A 22,669-nucleotide genomic window follows, 5' to 3' on the forward strand; every position below is an offset into this window, starting at 1 on the left:
CTCGAGGTCAGTCACTCGGGAGCAGAGCACAGCTAGCTACAGCAGAGACTTTAAGCTGAATAAAGCCTGTTGTTCAGTCTTTGAATCTTGTGACTGCTTACTGTCGCGACAGTGCATCACAGTATCAAAGGAGCAGACGGTGTTGTTTTTTAATTAAATCCTGCAACCACACATCTGTACCCTAGATGACAGTGGCTGTGATGGGCAGCCTACCACAGAGGGTGCAGACCCCATTAAGAAGGTGAAGCATAGGAGATGACCCTACAGGGAGGGGCTCAGCGGCTGAAAGATCCACACAGGCTGTGGGCTGCTGGAGACTGGCCCATTGGAACCAGGTTTTGGAGGCGGGATTCGAGAGGGTGCTGAGGTAAAGAAGGGTTCCCAAACGGCCTCGGGTACTGAAAGCTTCTCGATCATATTGGAGGTTTAGATTTAGAGCTTGGTTTGAACAGGAGGCTGTGAGACTGAAAAGGCTGAGGGAGCACTGGAAGCAAATCCTCAGACACTAGTGACTTTGAAGGGACTCTCTTTTTCTTCTCTTTTTCCTGTTGTTAGGGGCACTATGCAATGCTCATGGTGACTCTTTGTTTCCCTTTTGGCAGCCAAAAGTTGTATATCATGTAAAAGGCCATTTTGGCCCATGAATCCGTGCACCATATTACACCATATTAACCAACATCCCCGGTATGTTTTCAATAGTGGGATTAAACTGGATCCCCTGGGCAAAACCTAGGTGGACACAGGGAGAAGGTACAAACTCCTTACAGATAGTGTGGGATTTGAATCCCAGTCCCGATCACTGGCGATGTAAAGGCATTGCGCTAACCGCTACGCCAACTGTGCTGTGGCAAGAAAAAGAGGATTTTTAACATTTTGGCACCAAAATGATGCAAACCCGAGAGGAGCTAGGATGGTGTTGAATGGGGTGGAGGCATGGTGTTCCAGCATTCCTCTACTGGGTTCTCTCGCCCAGCTGTACTTGTAGAGCAGGGCCAATGGCATTTTTACCTTGCACATTGAAGATTAATGGAGCCCGGCACCTCGGATGGTGGCACCCACACTTGGCAGCCCAGATATCAACGATTGTGGATTCGGCGAAAGCAGGCATAGGGCACCAGCAGAGGAGAAACACGTTTCCCCCCCTCACCCCATCACCAAGGAGGGTGGAACAGGACCCAACACAAGAACATTTACGGCATGGGAGAGTGTGCCTGCTCATCAGAACATTGTCAAGATCAAACTGTTCTCAGAGCTAATTTAGGTTTATCTTTCCTCAGGCAGGGAATCTAAAATGGGTGGTGGCTTGAGCTTGGTGAGAGCAGTCTCAGGATAAAGTATCAGCCATTTCAGGTTTTAACTCAGACGCTTGTAAACTTCTGAATTCTCATCCCCAAAAGGCTGTGGATGTTGAGTTGCCTGGGTTTTTAAACACTAAGGGAAACATGTGAGATATGGATAGGGTGGGTAGGTGGTCTTTGAGTTATGAGATCCATCCTGAGCTTATTGAATGTTGAAGAGGGATTGCAGGGGTATGTGACCTAATATTGCATCTTTTCTCTTTGGTACTTAAAGAAATATCTTTCTGGTTGTGAATTTGATCTGCTTGTGTATTTTGAAATGGAATAAAGAAGTTTTAACCAACAATTTGAACCATTTAAAAAAAGCAAACTCTTAATCTTTATTTCACTGGATTGGGTTTTTAATTATACTTCATGAGTGACACAAACCATGTGGAATAATATTTCTTTGCTCTGTAAACAAACTCTGTTCAAAGCAGTTTGTATCCCACAAATTAGAACCACATCACTTCAAAATATGGTCAGACCACCACTAAACTTATGAGAAAAAAAATTACAATTAAACAAATCCACCTCAGTGATAATGTATTTTGGATCAATAAAAGTGCAAGTGGAATTTGGAAGGAGGAGTGCCTCCTGGTAGTTTTAAGATCATGGTATTATTTTGGAACTTTAACACTGCCTTGCTCCATGGAATAGCTCAGACTTTTTAAAACTTTTGTGGATATTATTTGGTCCCAGTCTGTAATTAAATTGTGTAAGTTTAACGGAAAATAGCCGCAGAATTCACTTTTTAAAATTGCGTTTTGTTTCCTGGAAAACGTGTAAGTGTTAACAGAATATAGAATTCAACTTGCTCATGTTCTAACAATGTAAAAAGTCAATTTACTGAAAAACAGCCCATAAAATTCTTTCTGGAGAAATGTGAGGTGATGTATTTGGACAGAGCAATCAAGGCACAGGAATTTCCAATAATTATTGGAATATTGATAAATTCTTTGGCTTGGCTTCGCGGACGAAGATTTATGGAGGGGGTAAATGTCCACGTCAGCTGCAGGCTCGTTTGTGGCTGACAAGTCCGATGCGGGACAGGCAGACACGGTTGCAGCGGTTGCAGGGGAAAATTGGTTGGCGAAAGATCATTAGGTTCTCTGAAGTTAGGTCAACAAAGTGGTTAAGAAAGATAAATGGAATATATCAGCTGAGGCATAAATGACTGTATCAAATAAAGAATACAACATGCAATACAATGAATTATTCAACTTGTGGCTGAAATTTTATGTGAGTTCAAAATTTACCCCTACTTGAAGAAATGCACCTTATGATGTGATAGACCTCAGAAATGGAATTACATCTCTAACCTGACCCTCAAAACAGAGTTTATACAACAGGATTACATCACTTAGGCCTCAGCTAAAAGCTGAGGTACAATTCTAGTCATCACAAGGTATTTACGATATTATGGAGGAAGAAAGAGTAGAGAAGAAATTTCTAAGGATATTACTAGGATATGGAATTTTAGATGCAAATAAGCCTTGGAAAGTCTGCAGACATTCTGAAGAAACTCAGCAGATCATGCAACATCAGTAGGAAGTAAACTTTCTTCCTATAGAAAGAGAAGCTTTCTATAGATGTTGCTGAGTTTCTCCAGCACTTTTGTGCATTGGGTGGATGAAACTTATTTTAAATTTTAAAAAATTAATTTAAATTTAGACATACAGCATGATTACAGGTTCTTTTGACCCACAAGTCTGTGCCACCCAATTGACCTACAGCCCTGTACATTTTGAAGGGTGGGCGGAAACCAGAACACCTGGAGAAACCCACGTAGACATGGGGAGAACGTACAAACTCCTTACAGACAGCACCAGATTTGAACTCCATTTGCTGGCTATTTAGCAGTGCTGCGCTTACCACTACTCTAACCGTGTCTAACATTTGGAACACAGGTGGGATTTATTGCTTTGAAAGAAATCAATAACAAGATTTAAGGTAAAGGATTAGAAGAATTGATTTTGTCCAGAGGGTAGTAGAGTTCTGGACCTCACAGGCTTATACTTCAAGCCAATGAATAGTTTCCTTTTCAAAACATTTTTATTGAAATTTAGAATTATACAAAATTAAACCGTACAGTTATATTTCAGGATACAATTGCAAAAGAAAAAAATTTAAAAAAAGGACCATATGGTCAAAACCCTTTCCATTTAGCAAGGTTAGAAAAAAGAACCTTAACATCTGGATATCAAGTGACAACAACTCGGAAACCAACTAATCCTATTGAACAGTGACTTCTGAGGAGTAGGGAGTCAGTTCTACATTCATGGTGAATAGTTTCCACCCATAGAATGTATAAATGCAATATTTTTTTTTTCTAAGAAGCTTTCATTCAGCCCATTGAGTAATTTTAACAGTGAGCTCTGATTTACTGTTGGCACTTTTCTCTGAATAATCTTTTCCCTCATGCTTGAGGTGCCAAAATGATGTCTACCTCCAAATGATAGAGCTGGATACCATATGCGAACTGCAGCAATTAGGAATTTGGTACTGGAAGTAGAGGTCTATAGATAATTTTCACTCTGGTTCCCTTGAGTTAGGCAGCTCACAAAGAGATAACCAATGGAAAGCATTTTTTTGATATTCACGTTTTTGAGATTATAAATAGAGAGAAGAAGTGCAAAAAGCCTGTCTTTTCATTCAAATTGCTTATAGTAGAAATTAGTATTTCACCGTTGTGATAAAACTGGTGCTAACTTCAGATGGGGTGGGTGGGAGAGGCAATTTTGTGGTCGATCACATTGTAAGGTGTATTTCTTCAAGTAGGTGTGTTTGATGAGAACCCCAAAAAAGGTCCCCATAGTCGTAGGGAAAATATGAACACTCCACACAAAATCCCAAAGATCAAGATTGAATAAGGACTGGTGGAACTCCATTAGCTGCTACTCTCTTATGGAAACCCTTTAATTTCTCATGTCCAACAACTAATTGTTTCAGGCATAATGAGAGGAGCTTGCATGTTCTCCCTATGTCTGCATGGATTTCTTCCAGGTGCTCCAGTTTCCTTCCGCCCTTTATAACATATGAAGGGTTGTAGGTCAATTAGGTGTAATTGGGCGGCATGGACTCGTGTGCTCTTATTGTGCTGTATATCTAAATTTAAAATTTAATTTTATTGCGTACAATTCTCATATTCACAGGATGTTTTCGCTTCCTGTACTGAAATAGATCAACTAATCAGAGTGAATGGTTGAGCACTGTGACATCTCAGTCACGTCTCAGTTTAATGAATTGATGAATTTATAAGTCAACTTTTATACCAACCAAGTTTCTGAGAATATTCATCCCTGTGAAATGAAATTATTTTAATAATTTTTGAATGCTTCTGTATAAAATTATTTCACAACTGGGCCCCATGGTTAGTGTAGAGGACAGGATGGCAGAGGTCGACAGCATCGAGTCCACGCTGCTGAAGATCCAGCTGCGCTGGATGGGTCACGTCTCCAGAATGGAGGACCATCGCCTTCCCAAGATCGTATTATATGGCGAGCTCTCCACTGGCCACCGTGACAGAGGTGCACCAAAGAAAAGGTACAAGGACTGCCTAAAGAAATCTCTTGGTGCCTGCCACATTGACCACCGCCAGTGGGCTGATAACGCCTCAAACCGTGCATCTTGGCGCCTCACAGTTTGGCGGGCAGCAGCCTCCTTTGAAGAAGACCGCAGAGCCCACCTCACTGACAAAAGGCAAAGGAGGAAAAACCCAACACCCAACCCCAACCAACCAATTTTCCCTTGCAACCGCTGCAATCGTGTCTGCCTGTCCCGCATCGGACTGGTCAGCCACAAACGAGCCTGCAGCTGACGTGGACTTTTTACCCCCTCCATAAATCTTCGTCCGCGAAGCCAAGCCAAAGAAAAGCACAATGGTGTTATCATGCCAGCGACCTACACCGGGGTTCTAATCCGGCGCTGTCCGTAAGGAATCTGTACATTCTTCCTGTGCCTGTGTGAATTTCTTCCCAGTGCGCTGGGTTCCCTCCCACCCTTCAAGACGTACCGGGGGCTATAGATCAATTGGGTGGAATTGGGCAGCACGGGCTTGTGGGCCGAAAGGGCCTGTTATCGTGCTGTATCTCTAAATTTAAAATTTAATTGAAATGGCAACTTAAATGACCAAAGGACCAACCTTATTTTCCATCTTAAATCCATGTATGTGTCAAAGCCAGAACCTCGGGACAGAAATGCTCTCCTGTTCATCCACTTGGCCAAGTGGAATCATGCCTAATGATGAGTGCTTGTCTTTCCAGCACAGTAGGAGAGAAAATTCAGCTGAAGCTATACTCAACCAAATACAAAGCATGTGGAAGCAGTTTACTACATAAGACTTACATCTATCAGCTGGAAACCATTTGTGTCAAATCTGTTTTTTTTCCCCCCAATTCTGTCTTACTATTAAATACTAATATGCACTGTATAACAAAGCAGTAGCTGTACTTAGGTGTATTTATTTATCTATTATTCATACTTGGCTACAGGAGATCAGGTGTGAGTTACAAAGTAACTAATGATTAAATTTCCAAAATGATCACCTAGAGGTAGGTGTCGGCAGCAATATAAATTATTCACCTTTCAAAATATCGATGAATAATACATTGAGGTGCCAAGCAAATGGACTTAATTCATAAATCCTGTCTCCAAGAGGACAGAATTCCAACAGAATTGTGTTGAATACATAAAACTGCAACACATAAAAAAAAAATCACAAAAGTATTTCAATGACATCATCAAATAGTCTGGAAAACTGGGAACCTCAAAATCAAAATATCTTTTTGAAATTGAGGGCATTCTTCTCATAATTAAATCACTGCACTTTTCTTCTGTGTTACGATTAAAAAAAATTCAATTTTATTTTGCCACGAGGTATCTATGGAAATATTATTATGCAGCAGGCCTAGGAGCATCTGAAAAGGAAGAAATGACTGTGGGTCAAAGAGACTTAATCCAGGAACCCTGGAAAATCTGTGGATATGTAGTAACTCATTAGAAATTCATTGCTGTGGGACAGGAGTGAGAGAGAGAGAGAGAGAGAGAGAGAGAGAGAGAGAGAGAACTATGCAGTCAAGAATTAAATACAGGTCGCATAAAGAATGAAGGATGGGTAAAAGTGAAAAACACCATCAAATTACTTTTCAAGTTGAGAATAAGATCAGGAATGGATGTAGTAAATCAAATTAGCAAAGAGAGGAATGGGAGAATGAAGATGGGAAATATTGAAAGAAGGACAATGTCAACACTGCAAAAGGAATTCAAGAATTGTGATAGCTTCCAGCCAAAAATGTATCCTTTTCATTTTATTTTTCTAAGGACTTTCTATGTCAAGTTCTAATGTTTTTATCCATAACTTTCTACTAGTCAGTATTTGTCATTTCTGTGGCACTTGAATGTGACAATTTCCAATCATTCAATTATTGGTGATGGGCTGAAAATTTAGGATATTAGCTCCATTTTTGAACTAGGAAGCATGAGATAGATACTTATTTTCTTAATTGAACTTCCTTCAATACAAAGCAAAATTGCATTTGACTTTGTTAGTCTTAATAAGAGGATAGACAGTAGAGGTTTCTGTAGCCCGCAGTGAATCAACATTGCTCTCCGCTGCCATTTTTTTTTAACAATAAAATTGAACTTTGAACAATGCCATCATAAAATATAGGATGGTTGCTGGAAAGGGACAATTGTCCTTAGCCTAACTCAGGCCACTGCTGTATATTTGGGAGCTTGTTTTAAATTGGGTCCTTTGCATTTTGTATTTCAATCAATTGCTTGTTTACTTCCTGGCCCTGGGATTCGTCAGCAGTTAATATGTGAGGCATATCTTATGCGGTTAGTGCAATGCCTTTACAGCGTCAGCGATCGCGACTGGACCTGGGTTTGAATCCCGCACTGTCTTGTAAGGAGGTTATACATTCTCGCTGTGTCTGCATGGGTTTTCTCTGGGGGCTCTGGTTTCTTCCCACTGTTCAAAACATACTGAGGGTGTCGTTTAAGGGAGTATAAAACTGGGTAGCATGGATTCATGAACCAAAATGGCTTGTTACCATGCTATAGTCTAATTTTTAAAATTAATACATTTAACAAAAATCTAATGAGAAAGTTTATACTATTTTAATAAATTTTAATAAAACTTCAATTTAGTTTTATTTTCTGTGTTTGACAGTATTAATTCTAAAATAAAGATGTTATGAACACTAATAATTCATGTGCATTTGTGTGTTAATCTCTTTATTCTACCAGCCTGTATACAATTAATAGCAGAAAAGGACACAATCACATTTTGAATATAAACTCATGACAAATAACAAAACAACTCAGTAAGAAAATAATCCATTTTACTGGGCACTTACAACACCAGTGGTTTGACCACCCTGTTAGACGTTACATATCTTGCCAGACTGCCTGAAAAAAATGATATCCTTAGCACAGGTAGGGTCAAACAGCACTTGACCCTTTCTCTATGGGCCTATGATGCTTGTTGAGAAACAGTACGGAAACAGGCTCTTCAGACCACCAAATCTGCATCAACTATCAGAACCCATGACACTAATCCTACATTAATTCCATTTGCTGAGTGTTTCCAGAATTTTCAGTCTTGCCATCAAGATTTTTTTAAAATGTTCAGCGTTTCAGTCTTCTCCAGCAGTCTCTCAGGATTAACGACAACTTACTTTCGCTCCACAGTTGTGCCTTCTGAGGTGCCTACTGAGGTCAATGTGAGAACTGACAGGGCAGGTGGAAGCCAAAAGGTGGGTGAGATTTCCCAGTCTGCCCCCCTCCCCCCCCCCCCCCCCCCACCCAGTCTCTCCAATGTAGACAACAGGAGCACCAGATTCAGTAGATGATGCCTGAGGATTCACAAGTGAAGTGTCGCTTCACTTGGAAGGTCACGTGCAGACTGGGAAATCGCTTTGCTGAGCATCTTTGGTATGTCTGCAGAAAAAACACGGATCTCTCTGTGGCCAACTATTTCAATTCCGTGCCCCACTCCCTCACCGATATATCTTTCCATGGCCTCATGCACGGCAAAACCAAGGCCACCCATAATATGGAATACCAACACCTCATATTCTGTATGGGCAGTCTAATTGGATGGCATTAACATCGACTTCTCTGGATTCCAATAGGACCCTCTCCTGTCTCCCTCTCTTCTCATCCTTCTATCTCCTTTCCTCCAGCTCTCCATCCCTTTTCCTTTCCATTTGGAGAGCTATCCCTTCCCCTTCTCACTTCTCAGCTTTTTTCTCATGCCCTCCCTCCCATATCCACTTTTGACGTCATCCTGTGCTCCTCAATTTACCCTTCCACCAACATTTTATTTAGCACTTGCCTGCATTTTGCTACCTTGATGAAGGGCTTAGGCCCAAAACATTGGTTATGTATCTTTAGCTTTGCTACATAAAGAGTGCTGAGTGACTTTTTGAGTTCCTCCAGCAATTTTGTGCAAACTATCATCACATCATCTTCAGACTTTCTAGTTTAATAGCACGCTGTGTTACTAGGGCATCAGTACTGGAGATATTGACATGCGAGAGAAAACTGGTATTGAGTCTCTTCAGCAATCAATGAGAAGCTGGAGGGGATCAGCTGGTCAAGCAGCGTCCATGGAGAGAAATGGTCATCAATGTTTCGGGTTGGAATCCAGATTCAGTCTCTGAAGTTCTTCAATGTGTTTCTCTTGATTCTCTTCATTTGACCAGGCAATTTTGAAGTTTTGGGAGACAGATTTGGTGGTAATTTTCTTGTACCTTGGAATGTCACCAAAGGTAGTTCAGTTTTTAGAGGCACATAGGAGTTCAGAGATCTGATTCACAAGATACAGAGGCTCGAAATTTCCTTCCATCATTTGACAAAATATTTGGAGTAAAGTTTGGAGATGAGAAAGGTTTGCAATTTTCCCTTTGAATTTTAGACTTTATGCAGAATTGAAGCTTAATTGGATTCATATTCCGTTAGAACCATTAAATCAAAGAACACTACAGCACAAAAAACAGGCCATTTGGCCCTTCTATTCTGGGGTGAAGCATAATTCTTCTACTCCCACTGACCTGTACCCATTACATAACCCTCCAGACCGCTCCCATCCACTCATCTATCCATTTTATTCTTAAAACTTAAGAGTGAGTCTGCATTTATGGTGTCAGATGGCAGCTCGATCCAAACTCCCACTACTTTCTGAGTGAAGATGTTCCCCCTAAATCTTTCCCCTTCCACTTAAAGTCATGACCTCTCATATTTATCTCTCCTAATCTAAGTGGAAAGAGCCTACTCGCATTTACTCTGTCTATACCCCTCATAATTTTGTAACCTCATTCTTCTACGCTCCAATGAATAAAGTCCTAATCTGTTTAATCTTTCCCTGTAACTCAACTCCTGAAGACTCTGCAACATCCTAGTAAATCTTTTCTACACTCTTTCAATCTTACTGATATCCTTCCCATAGTTAGGTGACCAGAACTGCACACAATACCCAAAATGTGGCCTCACCAATGTCTTATACATCCTCACCATAACATCCCAGCTCCTATACTCAATAGTTCAATGCCAAGATGCCAAAAGATTTCTTTACAACCCTGTCTACCTGTGATGCCACTTTCAGGGAATTATGTATCTGTATTCTCAGATCTCTTTGTTCCTCCATATTTGTCGGTGCCATACCATTTACTGTGTATGTCCTACCTTAGTTTGTCCTTTCATAATGCAACATCTCACACTTGTCTGCATTAAATTGCATTTTCCATTTTCTGGCTCATTTTTCCAGTTGGTCCAGATTCCTCTGCAAGCTTTGAAATCCTTCCTTTGCTATCCACAAGCCTCCAATCTTAGGGTCATCAGCAAACTTGCTGATCCAATTTCCCACATTATTATCCAGGTCATTGATATAAAGAACAAACTACAGTACTGGGACCATTGATCCCTGAGGCAGACCACTAATCATAGGCCTCCAGCCTGAGCAGCCATTATCCTCCACCACCACACTCTGTCTTCTCCCATTCAGCCAATTTCAAATCCAGTTTACAACCTCTCCATGGATACCTAGAGTCTGAAATTTCTGAATAAACCTCCCATGTGGGACTTTGTCAAATGCCTTACTAAAGTCCACGTAGACAACATTCACAGCCTTTCTTTCATCTACTTTCTTGGTAACTTCCTTGAAAATCTCTATAAGATTTATTAAATACAACCTACCACGTACAAAGCCATGCTGACTCTCCTTAACCCTTGGCTGTCCAAATACTTGTATATCTGATCTCTCAGAACACCCTCCAATAATTTACCTACTACTGATGTCAGAATCACCAGCATGTAATTTCCTGGTTTATTCCTGGAGCATTTTTTAAAACAACAGAACAACAGGAGCTACCTTCCAATCCTTCAGCACCTCACCCATGTCTAAGGGGATTTTAAATATTTCTGCCAGAGCCCTTCCAATTTCTATTCTAGTCTCCCTCAAGGTCCGAGAGAATATCATGTCAGGCCTGGGGGAATTTATCTACCTTTATTCGCTATAAGGCAGCAAGCACCTCCTGCTCTTTAATCTCTGTATGGTCCATGCCATTACAGTCTTGTTTCCCTTCCTTCTCTTACACTAGGCTAGTTCCCTGAGTAAATACTGATGCAAAAAAAAACTGTTTAAGATCTTCCCCATCTCGTTTGGCTCCACACATGGACTCTGATCCCACTCTGATCATCTAGGGGACCAATTTTATTCCTTACTATCCTTTTACTCTTAACATAGTTGAGGAAATCCTTACCTTCACATTATCTGTCAAAGCAACCTTGTATCTTATTTTTGCCTTCCTGATTTCCTTCTTAAGTATTTTCTTACATTTTCTATATTCTTCTAACACCTCATTTGCTCCTTGTTGCCTTTACTTGCTGTACACCAGCAAAAGCGACAGGAGGTCGCTAAACCAAGGAGCAGAATGCAATCAGAAGCAGTTCCAGGAGGGGGAATGCAACTGGTTTCCAACCCCAGAATATGCCTGTAGGGAAAGGGGGATTCTGACTATGGAGAGTATCCTACACGTGGGCTACCTACAGGTACCGTACCCCTGATAATTGGGGGCACAGCTACAATGTCAGTATCGGTTGTGTCTACAGCAATACTCTGGTTAGCTTAAGGGATTGCTACTCCTTTACTTGCAACCACATGGCAAAGAGAAAATAAAACTGAGGTGCTGCAGTTTTATAACCTGTCCTGCTCAGCAGCAGCTGTGAGGTAGGGAACTGACCAATGGGAGTGTGTGCTATGGCTGGTAAGCTCACACCTAATTGGCAGGCTGGAGAGGCTGGGCAGTGCCTCAGTGTTGATGGACAGCTGGATGTGGCTTCAGACATAACAGGAAATGATATCTGGCTATGTAACAGCTAGGTCTTTATACCCTGAAACTTGGCAGACCGAGGGGTGACCTTGTAGAGCTCAATAAAATCATGATGGCCATAGATTGTGAATGGTCACAGTTTGTTTCCCGGGGTAGTCAATTCTAGATTTAGAAGTCATAGGTTTAAGGTGAGAGATGAGAGATTTAAGAGAGACCTGAACAGCAATTTTTTTCACTCAGACTGTGGTCCATATCTGTACTGAGTTGCTGTAGGAAACTATAGAAACTGGAACAATTTTGATGTTCAAAAGATATTTGAACAGATGTAGGGAAATAAAGCACTTGGGTTGATAGAGGTGTTTAAGATAATGAGAGGGATAGATAGAGCTGATGTGGAAAGGCTTCCCATTGAGAGTAGGAGAGATGGATACAAGAGGTCATGGGTTGAGAGTTGACGGGCAAAGGTTTAGGAGTAACATGAGGGGGAACTTCTTTACTCAGAGTGGTTACTGTGTGGAATGGGCTTCCAGTAAAGGTGGTGGAGGCAGGGTCAATTTTGTCATTTAAGAAAGAGTTGGATGTATATGGATGGGAGGGGGATGGAGGGATATGGACAGAGTGCTGGTAAGTGGGATTAGAGGAAGGTACTTGGATCAGTGTGGACTAGAAGGGCCAAGTTGGCCTGTTTCCGTGCTGCAATTGTTATATTGTTATATATGTGGACCAAATGCAGGCAAATGGGACTGGCCAGCAATGCCAACTTGATTGACATGAATGAGTTGGGCTGAAAGGCCTGTTCCATGCTATATACTTCTTTGACTCAAAAATAGTTGTTTCTGCTGTATGATTTTGGCCAATGTTTTGGGATGCAAGCTGGTCATGTGATCTCTAGGCTTTAAAGTCACTTCTACCTGTTTCCAATAGATAGGAAAGATTTGGACGGGTATAGGCAAAGTACAGGTAAATAGGACAACATGAATGGCATGGACATGTTGGACCAAAGAGCCTGTTCCATGCTGTAAAATTTTTTTGACTGTGACTTCATTGAAAAGGTGAGCAACAGAACTAATTTACAGTTATCTTGAATACAACACTTTGATCAAACACATTATGGTCATAAGCTGCAAGGTTTTTGGAAATAAAATTACCTGGAACTCCTTATCTTCTAGAATGGATAGATGCTGGTAGAAATTGCAGAAGATAATCTCTTTCTCAGAAGACCAGTTAACAAGATGTTTCATCGTGATTGGCTATGTCTGAGGTCAATACATACACCTTGAGTTGTATTTTATGTTTAAAAAATGTAACTGTTATATCAAAATCTTCATGCAAGTCTGAGGCTTGAGCTACCTCACACAGAGCAAAAGGCAACTCTGAATGGATAACTCCAACTACTTGCTTTATATTAGGTCTTTGGCAGTGTTAACATTTGCAAACTGTCATAGAAGGAGCCAGAATCACTAATTTTCAGCTCTAATTTCAAGGAAGCATTGAACTTAGATGGAGCCAACCACATCCCTTTCAAAATGCTTCCTCAATCATTGTTTTTGACCTATCAGTTTAATAACAGATTTCCAATTGAGTAACGAATAAAATATTTATCTTTTATGCTCACTCCTGAACGTATGTACAACTTTTAGCATAATATTACAAGTGTTTTCAGGGATTTCACTTCTATTTTAGACAGCTATTCATATTAAAAAAAATGCTTGGGCATCTTTGAATGATGCCCTTTGAAATTTCTCCTTAAAAATGAATGTTTAAAGTGAACATTTTATGAACAGGTTTCATTTGGTTTTATCAAAAATATAATATTTTAGTATCAAAACCATTTATTTGCAGACACATTCAGTGGAGGCTTTCACACAATTATTTTATGTAACATGTCTCTGTGAGCTAATTGAGATGATAGACATGAAACATTGGTGGGGATTTCAAGGAGCCATTTAAATGGACAGTTAATCCAACTAAATAGCTCCTCGAAATGGTAGATCCAAACCTTCAGGTAATGGAGTTAAAAATCCAAATGATTGATTTTTATGAAGGTAGAATTGCTTTTCCATTGCAGTTAAGCACTTGAGCGTCCCACTTGCCTCGACTCCATTGAGATGGAGAGGTGCATGCTGGTCAATTGTCTAATTTATTCTGTCAAAGATAAAAGAAAATCTCAATTTTGATAAGATAAAGGTTCACTCAATACTTCAAAAGTATCTTCTATCACTTCCAAATTTTCAGTTGTGGTATTGTGGCATCTGGCAGAGGATTTTCAGCAATATTTAATCTTTTTTTCTGGTGAAATGAATTACCCAAAATGAGGCCATGGAAAGAACCAAGTCAAGTTATTATTTAAATTATGAAAAATTGGGGAAAATATAAATTCAAAAGAAAGAAACTAAAATAGAGTGTTCAAGTTCAAGTAAATCTAAAGGGCTGGTGGAATGGATAGCTGGAACGTAGAGTGGAGGAGGTGTTGCAACATGTGTAGAAAGCATTTGGAAAAAGGAGTGTGGTTTAGGATTCGACACCTTTAAAATGAACCTTGAATTCAATGGTTTCCCAAGGTTTAAATAGATTATCACGAGGCAAGGGTGCATAAAATTGTTGCTGGTACATGGAAAAGTAAGGGGCGATTTGATTTAAATGTTTTGGATTTTGAAACTGTTATGGGAAGTGTTAGACAAGAATGGCAGTCTGAAAATCAGTCAGACTATTCAGAAGTGAAGCTGGGAAACCTCTTGCAAGAGATGGTAAAAAAGTGCAACACTTTTACAAAGGAAGTAAAGGAGGTCAGTCTGATCAATAATGTTAAATCTGCCATCAATTTATTTCTGCTGGACACATACTGTATAATAGGATATGAAGCCAAGGCAAGCTTGGATTTAAGATATGGATTCATAATGAACTCCTGCAAAAAAAAATCAATTTCTGTGCAAGAGGCCTGAATGTTTTATTTTGATCCCAGTCTGGCAGATTTTTGAATTATTGGATGTTGTTCCCTCTAAATACATCAGTGCACATTTAATTCACTCTTTTAATGTTACCCAATTGTATAAAATATTCTATAGTGAACCCATTAAGTTTAATGAAGCACAGGAAAGAGAACCCTGATGAGTTTAAAGAAGTAGCTCTCAATCTTTTTCTTTCCACTCACATACCACTTCAGATATTCCCTACGCCATCGATGCTCTGTGATTAGTAAGGGATTGCTTAAGGTGGTATGTGGATGGAAAGGAAAAGTTTGAAAACCACTGTTTTAATTGTACCTAATTGACTCGTTATGTGTACGGTTTCATACCTCCAAAGGAAATGGACCAATGACAATTTTTCTCAAGTAAAATATTTCAGTAACAATTGGGTCTAGAGCAGTGATTCTCAACCTTCCCTTCCCACTCACATCCCACCATAAGCAATCCCAGAGCACCGATAGCACAGGGATTACTTAAAGTGGGATGTGAGTGGAAAGAAAAAAGTTGCGAACAGCTGTTTTAAAGGGACTTTGAGAAGTGGGGTACTGGTGAGTATTCAAGGAAAAAAAGTCAGCATCAAAGGGAATGCAGGAACCAGATCCCTGGCGACTCAAAGCAAACCCAGGAACTAGGTTTCAGTGAATCAAAGAGAGCACATGTGGGAACTCATGTGTTAAAGGGAGCATGAAATTCCATTCATCAAGTCTCCCACCCTTGGACTTGGCCATAGACTTGGTAGTCCCAGGTTGCCTCCCATCCAACTAACATCCTGCCAAGTCTGATTACATTGGCAACTTCCAGGGAGAGCAGGGTTCAAGACTGAGCATGGAGCTAATTGGTTGAATGTAATTGTGCCAATCACACAATTTTAACTGTTTTTTTTCTGATTTTTAGTGTTTCAGGATGGAGTATTTATTTGATCTTGGTTGAAATTAATGGAAGTGCGCATTTGAAATCCATATGGTGCAGTTATTCACTCCCTGAATGAAATTATTATTAATTAAAATGATCTAAATCAAAGCAACAATTTAAAGCCTGTTGTCTCAACTACCCTTGGCAATCCACATTGGTTTCTGCATGACTTCCCTCTGGTCACTTTTTTGTTGCTGTCTAGCTAGACAACAGCCATAATCAGATGTAAACTAGAAAGTTTACACAGCATTGTTAGTGATGAATTGTACAACTGTAATCATACACAATAATCTACCTGACAATTTTTGGAACTGGACAAGTAATATAAACAGTAATAATAATGTTCTTCCATTGTTATCTGAATTCAGTGGATTAAGATATTTTTAATATATAATTTTCTAATTGGCCAAGCTCCAACTTCCATCAGTTTAGAACTCAGCTGCAGTCATACATTCAAGGCCCATTTCCAGGATATTAGGTTTGTCATTTCTTCGCACAAAGACATTCCTCTGTTTAAATACGTTCAAAGGAAACTGAATCTGGATTATTGGAAGATATTCTGCTTGTACTGTGCACCTAAAAACCCACCTGTCTACAGTCTGTGAAAACCATTTCCTTGTTTCTGAGCAGTATGTGTTTTGCTTTTGATAGCTGAATGGTTTTTTCCAAATATTTTGCTTCCCCAGTTCTTATTTGAACCTCTATCGCCTTCCACCTTTTAGACACCAATTCATAACAGCATGCAATTAAAACGCTGTACAAAGTTTCATCAATTGCCGGCTCAAATCCATCCGCCATTATTTAAATAAAGTCTCTTTATACTCAACAGAGGGACTTGAGTGAAGAAAATCTTAATAAGGTCCCGTGATATAATTGAAAGTCCAGCTCTATTTTGACACGCAGCTTGCTGGGATTTCCTGAGTGAGCTTTGTATAATCTGGCAGGGAAGATGAAGAAACCCAAAACTTTTCTGTAGTTGGAAGAACAAGAATGTTGCACCTTCCTTGCACCCATCACTGCCTCACCATCCCCTCACTACCCCTCTGACCACACTGAGGCTCTACCATTTGTGAAACAGCTCTGGCACCCTCACCCAGTGACCCACCATGGTATTCGTAGGTGGTGTCTAGCCACGTGAATTTAGTCAGTCATTTCCTTCCTTCCCGCTTCACCAAACAGAGCACAAAGTAAATGAGGGATGGGAATTAAAATAGTCAAGGCCTCAAATCAAAAATCTCAAACATTCATCCCACCTAACCACTCCATCTATTTATAACTTGCTCCCAGTTAATATATTCCTGTTTTTTTTATGCTGAAGAACTACTCTGAGACCATCACACAATCAAACGATATAGGAGCAGAAGTAGGCCCATTGGCCCATCAAATCCTGACCACCTTCCTCCCATTCATCCCCACTCCCTGGCCTTCTCCCCATAACCCTTGATGCCCCGACTAATCAAGTACCTGCCAATCTCTGCTTTAAATACACCCAACAACCTCGCTTCCATGGCCACCTGTGCCATCAAGCTCCACAAAGTCTGGACCCTCTGATTAAGACTGTTGCACTGTCGTTATAATTTGAGGAATGTATATACTCTCAGTTACAGATGAGGTAACAGAACCTTTAATTTTGATTTGCTAAATTTGAAAAAAAATTAAAGAACAGCCAATGGCAGCATTAAACATTGGTGAGGTACAGCCTTTGCTCTGTGCTGTTTTCATCCAGAGGTGAAAGAGGTGAGTTCTGCCTTCCTGCAGCAGAGAGTATCTGTGACAACTCTGAGCCGATGGGGCAGAGTCAGCTGTGAAATGTTGCTGTCATGTTCTGCATCATTCTCAAAGGGATCTGGAGCAGGCTGAATGGATGACCACCAGAAACTTCACTGTCAATGGCAGTAGACTTCTGATCTCCCTGGTTTATACAATTGCAGCTGCTGAATACATTGCCTTAGTGGAATGCACGGTTGCTCATTGAAGCCTTCTTGCAGAGTTGCTTCCTGAACAATCTTTGTGGAATGAGTGTCCACCTCCTCTTCTCTTTTCTGGCTGATTTATCTTGGTTTTTTTTAAAAATGGAGATGCATGAGATTGCAGCAGGGCCACTTCTGCTCCATCACTACCTACATTTTTGATTATCTTCATCAAACACTAAAGGAAATTAGAAACGTGACATGGAATTTCAAAATAGAGGCTCAGATATTGAGTGTTTTTAATCTGCTGAAGCAGGAGAGCCAGTCTGAGCATTTTTCTTCAGACGAGTGGTAGAAAGTGCATCGCAGTCTGGTATGGGGACACCAATACCCCTGAGCGTAAAGCCCTGCAAAAGGTAATGACACAGCCCAGGACATCGCAGGCAAAACCCACCCCACCATCGAGAACATCTACAGGGAGCACCGCCATTGGAGGGCAGCAGCAATCATCAAGGATCTACACTACCAAGTACATGCTGTTCTCGCTGCTGCCATCAGGAAAGAAGTCTAGGTGCCAAAAGACTTGCACCACCAGGTTCAGGAACAGCTGCTACCCTCCACCATTAGACTCCTCAACAACAAACTCAATCAGAGACTCATTTACTTGTGCACTTTATTGAGTTTTCCTTTCTCTCTGTATTGCACAGTCTGTTTGTTTACATTTCTATATCTGTTTATATGTGTACATTGAGTACAATTTTGTTTGCACTTCCAATAAGTGGTAATTCCCCCTGGACTGCAGGAAAAAGATTCTCAGCGATGTATGTGATGTCATTTATGTACTCTGGCAATAAATTTGAAATCTGGATTGCGGACGATGCAAGGGAGGTCATTGGAGATGTGAGGGAAGCCATCAGAAATGTTGTCCAAGAAGACAGAAGCAAGGCAAACTGGCATTGGAGTTAGACTAAGAATTATCCCCTTCAGACTCACACTCCCAACAATCTTACTCACAAATGTAAGATCACTGGAGAAGAAAATAGATTACATGAGGCTGCATCTGAACCAGAGAGAACTGCAGGGCCTACTGTACTCTGGTGATTACAGCGATCCAGCTTGATGGCCTTACCTCCTTCAGGGCAGACAGAGACACTGACATGGTTCTGGCAAAACTCGAGGTGGGGGGGGGGTGAGGGTGGTCTATGCATTTACATCAATGAAAATGGGTGCACAAATATCTCTGTTGAAAAGACCTTCTGCTCAGCAGAGATAGAGTAGCGGATGGTAAAATCCAGGCCTTCTACCTGCCCAGGGAATTCTTGGCTGTAGTGATTACTGCAGTTTACATTCCACCTTCAGTCAATTAGAGTGAAACAATGAAAGAGTTCATGGTGCTATCTGTGAAGCCCAGATATTCCACCCTGATGATTGCCATAATTGTAGCTGGGAACTTCAACCAGGCCAACCTGAAAACTGTTCTGCCATGATTTAAACAACATGTCCACCTCACCACCTGAGAAGACAGGGTCGGCACCAAAGAGGGGTATCCGCGGGCATTCCCCCCCCCCAAGTGAGTTGCTATACCCTTCCACACGGTCGTGGCTATGGCTCGCCACCTGACCCACCCCAGGCCGCATCACTAGCATAAAAGCAGTGTTCTTGGCTCCTACATCGGAGAGGGGAGGATGATGGTAACAACAGGCCCACCCCATGTTGAGCGAGTTTATGAGCTTTGCACCATGCCTCCCTCTAACATGCTAATGCCCCCCCCCAACATTTGTTCTGGTGTCGATGCTGAGAGGAGACAACACCCTTGATCAAGTGTACACCCACATCCGTGGTGCATACAAGGGTGATCATGGACCCAACCTTGGATACTCGGACCACATATCTATTCTCTTAACCCTAGCACACAGACAAAGTAGGTTCACAGGAAGATCAGGACGTGGCCTGGGGTGGGGAGGGCTGTAGGGGAAGGGGAGCACATTAGCATTACAGGACTATTTTGAGACCATGGACTGGAACTGTTTCAAGGAGGTGGACACCTACAACAGCTACATAAACATTGAGGAGCACACAAGCTCAATGACAGGCTATATCAGCATTGAGGCTGATACTGAGATCAAATATGTCACAACCAGGGCTCACCAAAAACTTGGCTGGATGCAGAGTTATGGGTACTTCACAGGGCTCAACTTTCAGGTCAGGACACAAGTTGGAACTAAGATCAACCAGGGCTGAACTCTCCTGTGCAATCCAAAAGGCCTTGATCAAGTGTACACCCACATCCTTGGTGCGTACAAGGCTGATCATTGACCCAACTTTGGATACTCGGACCACATATCTATTCTCTTAACCCTAGCACACAGACAAAGTAAGTTCACAGGAAGATCAGGACGTGGCCTGGGGTGGGGAGGGCTGTAGGGGAAGGGGAGCACATTAGCATTACTGGACTACTTTGAGACCATGGACTGGAACTGTCCAAGCATGGGTATGCACAGTCAGCTGTGCAGTGCATTCAGAAAGGTATGAAAACAATAACAGATCACAAGATATACTTGTGAGTCATCGATAATGATGCCTCCCTCCGGACAGACAGAATATCTTCTACGTACGGTTTGACGAGAAGAACAAGTTGTCACCAAAGAAAAATCTGCCTCGCCCTGAAGAACAGGCCACGTGCATAAGCATGACTGCATCACCAGATCCAATTCTAACAGAGTCTTCAATTTGCAGATGACATGACAGTAGTTGGCCTCGTCAGCGACAATAATGAATCACAATGCAGAGAAGAAATAGAAAGTCCCATGAAATAGTGCAAGCATAACAACCTGAGTCTCAATGTGGAGGAGACTGAGGAGATGATTGTGATCTACAGGAGGACCAGAGACGACCACCCTCTACTACACAATAATAGGTCAGTAGCGGAGAGAGTGGAGAGCACCAAGTTCCTCAGAGTCCACTTAAGAAGTGACCTGCCCTGACACAAAACATCTCCTCACTTGTCAGGAAAGTGCATATCCTGATAAAACAGAGGCAGGCAAGACGGCCAGCTACAATTCTGTCAACTTTTTACTAGCGCTCTATCAAGAGCATCCAGGCCACCTGCTATCATAGTGTGGTACAGTTGCTGTGAAGCATTGGATCAGAGGCCAATCCACCGGACCACAAAAGTGGCAGAGAGGATCATTGAGGTCTGATTTACCGGGATCATTTTTTAAAGAGGATTTGCAAAATCTGAAAGGATCCCAACCATCTTTCCAACTACTCCCATTAAGAAATAAATTCAAAACCACATGGCTGAGGAACAGCTTCTTCCCACGAGCAGTGAGCTAAATGACTGCTGAACTGTGAAAACAACTCCCTGTGACTCTTCTATTTATTAATAATATTTATTTGTAATATATATAAGACATGTATATAGGTTTAATGTTTCTGTGTATACAGTATGTATAGTATGTCTGCATGTGTGTTTACATTGTTTTTGCACCGTTGACCTGAGAATGTTGTTTTGTTTGGTTGTACTGGAAAGCGTGAACTTGAACTTCAACCTGAATTTGACCTCTCCTCATTCTTCTCACCGTGCTTTGAGTGGAATGTCTGGGAATTGAAATGTAATTTCGACAAAGACCATCACTTCCTCATGCAAGAAGAATCAATTTATTGGACTAAAACTCCCACAGGGTTTTTGAAAAGAAAGAGAAAGCTTATTGCAAGATGGCAGTGTGGATGCAGTCGCATAGCAGCAGGCCATTCTGGATCCCGGGTCTGCTGTAACTAACAAGTAGATATGCCATGCACAAACTTGGATTTGACAAGAGTTTTTGGTGAATTGCAGTGAGTCTGGAACTGCAACCTGGGTTACCAAACAATGAGCAGGTTGTTGAGATGAAGCCACAGGTTTGCAGCATGACGGTCATTGAGTGAGGCCTACTGAAGAGACCAAGCTGTGGGGTAGCGTGGCGATGTGGCCTCAGCCTCAGCCTTCCAGTGGTGCCTCCTTCAATGGTCATGGAAATGGTGCAACTTAGCAGAGACCAAGGTGATGTCCTGATGTGACTGGAGTGGTGAGCATCATTAGCCCCGGGAAATCTGGAAAGATGTGTTGTTCGTGGTCAATGCCAACCTGAGGTGTGAGGCCTCAAGGTGTTCGGATCATCCAAGGTCGGGGGGGGTGGGGGGGGGCTTTGAACAGTTGCTCTTCTGTCTCAAGAAACTGACTTGGTTGGTAGTTTCCCTTTTGAAGCTGGCAAACTTTAATATCTAAGTCCTACCGATGCCGGTAAACCAGCCCTAAGGTGGCTGAGGTTGGACTTTTTGTAACATCCTAACAGAATTGTGACTGCCTTATATGTGTCCACTGCTTGTTCTTTGAAGTCTGGTGTTTGTAGCACTGTTGTTCATTTGAAATTGGGAAGCTGTTCATTGCTGCGATCGGGAGGAACGAGTTAGCGTTTAAATAATTAATGTTGTAAGTTGGATAGTCTATGTAAAAAGATGGCTATGCTGGTGTATCTTGGTTGCCTGTCATTGTTTAGATAGTAATCAATTTATTCCTAATTGTATGTTCAGCACTTTGGATCAATGGGCATTGTGTTAAATGCACTCTATAAATAAATTACCATACTACTAATACTTATCTTGCTCTGAGCAGCATTTTCCAAAGCAGCTAATAAATGAAGGTTCTTTCAGTAAATTTGGAGCTGGTTTTCCCTGAACCTGAGCTGTGGGGATCTGAGAGCCCTCGACACACATCAGCTGTTTCGTTGAGGTTTGTTTCAGTAGGATCGGCAACAAATCATGGATGCACGTCGATAGATGCCGCGTTCTGCCTTCTCTGCAGATATCTGGATTGACAAGACATGATGTTCTCTGCTGTCATTCCCAGTGTGTGACCATGAATCGTCAGCTGGACGTGCCTAGTGGATAATTCATCTCAGCCTCCTCCTGTGGACCCCAGCAGATAGATTCCAATCTTCAGCCAATTCAATTCACTCCATGTGGTATCAAGGAATGGCTTAAGGCATTGGATACAGCAAAGTCTATGGGACCTGACAACATTCTGGCATCAGTACTGAAGACTTGTGCTTAGAACTCGACTTTGGTCAACCTGTTTTCAAACAGCTAACACACAGGCATCTACCTGACAATGTGACGACTTGCCCAGGTATGTCCTTTCTGGAAGAAACAATTAGTCAATTAGTGAC

The 22,669-nt window shown here is 41.5% G+C and overlaps 1 long non-coding RNA gene across 10 annotated transcripts in view; it reads left to right on the forward strand.

Moving 5' to 3' along the window:
- The window catches only part of LOC138759328 (uncharacterized), a 189,310-nt gene that overhangs the window by 159,562 nt on the left and 7,079 nt on the right, over positions 1-22,669 (forward strand). The window lies entirely within an intron of this gene.

Source organism: Narcine bancroftii, chromosome 3 (genome assembly GCF_036971445.1).
Source record: "Narcine bancroftii isolate sNarBan1 chromosome 3, sNarBan1.hap1, whole genome shotgun sequence".
Classification (NCBI taxonomy): Eukaryota; Metazoa; Chordata; class Chondrichthyes; order Torpediniformes; family Narcinidae; genus Narcine; species Narcine bancroftii.